The sequence below is a fragment of the Penaeus vannamei genome, chromosome 21 (assembly GCF_042767895.1).
Source record: "Penaeus vannamei isolate JL-2024 chromosome 21, ASM4276789v1, whole genome shotgun sequence".
NCBI classification, from domain to species: Eukaryota; Metazoa; Arthropoda; class Malacostraca; order Decapoda; family Penaeidae; genus Penaeus; species Penaeus vannamei.
Window position 1 is genome coordinate 5,710,417 of NC_091569.1, and position 1,580 is coordinate 5,711,996.

Genomic DNA, 1,580 nt, shown 5'->3' on the forward strand with positions numbered 1-1,580 from the left:
CCTTCTCTTTCCTCCCCTCCCCTTTTTCCTCCCTCCCTTCCCTCCCCCTATCCTTCCCTTCCCTCCCTCTTCCCTTCCCTTCCCTCCCTTTCGAAATGCAGCATTTCGCGGGCGGGGCCTCCGTGACGTGAGGACGGGTAGGGGGCGGGGCCTCCGTGACGTGACGACGGGTAGGGGGCGGGGCTTACTGTCTGCCGCGTTATGTGGGCCATAACACAACAAAACGCTGGCCTTTATTGACGTCACGGGAACATACAGGGCCGCGGGGAGGGACGTCGCCGATGTCACCCGATCGTTTGGGGGACAATAACGCGGTCCACAAAAGACAGACGAAACTCCTGCTGACATCGGCAAGATACATAAATATTCTATGTGATTCCCATACATCTAAATTCCAACCTCTTTCTCTCGTTCTTTCTTTCTTTCGTTCGTTCGTTCGTTCCCTCTCGTCTCTCTTCTCATCCCTTAACTTCTCTCTTTCTGTCTTCTCTCTTCTCTCTTTCTCTCCCTCTCTTTGAGTCGCTGATTTCATATATCTGTCTGTCTGTCAGTCTGTCTCTTCCCTCTCTCTCTCTCTCTCACTCCTCTAGGTCGTTGAATTCGTATATCTGTCTGTCTGTCTCTTCTCTTTCTCTCTTCTCTCTTTTCTCTTCCTCTCTCTCTCTCTCTTCTCTCCTTTCTCTTCTTCTCTCTCTCTCTCTTCTTTTTCTTCTTCTTTTTCTCTCCCTCTCTCTCTCTTCGAATCACTGATTTCGTACATAAATCTAAGTCGTTCGCCGTGTGTGTATAACTGTCTCACTGTTATCTTCTCCATCTGAGTCACTGAACATGAAAATAAGTGAGTCACCCATCGGAGGAAAAGTCGACTTGCTGACAATACATCAGTTTTAAACACAATTAAACCACAAATCATGGACGACTAATAATCCTCCAGAAAAAAAAAACGGAATAAAAACTTGGGGAAAGAGAATTTTTATTTTACATATATTTTTTTTCTTTCTTAAGTGACAAGCCATAGTTCCTTTGCAAGACGCCATTCATACCGTACCTCCTTCCTTTCATTTATTTTTTTTTGTCTCATGGGTCTCTCTCTCTCTCTCTCTCTCTCTCTCTCTCTCTCTCTCTCTCTCTCTCTCTCTCTCTCTCTCTCTCTCTCTCTCTCTCTCTCTCTCTCTCTTTCTCTTTCTGTCTGTCTGTTTCTGTCTATGTCTGTCTGTCTGTCTGTCTGTCTGTCTGTCTGTCTGTCTGTCTCTGTCTCTCTCCTCCCTTGCTTTTTCTACCTCCCTCTCTCCCTCCTCCTTCTTCCTCCCCTCCTCCCATCCTCTTCCCTATCCTACCTCTCGTTTACCTTCTTCCTCCTCTTACCTTATTTTCCCAACAAAGGGAAGTAAAGATGTATGTCCCACCGATAGTCTGGTGTTTAGATGCCGGTCTCAGTGCCAGGGCTCGTTTGGTAACAGTGCCAGCCTCCAGTGCCAGGGCTAGTCCAGGCAACAGTGCCAGCGTAATTGCCAGGGGATAGTCAGGCAACAGTGCCAGTTTAATTGCCAAGGGCTGAGTCAGGCAACAGTGCCAGCTTA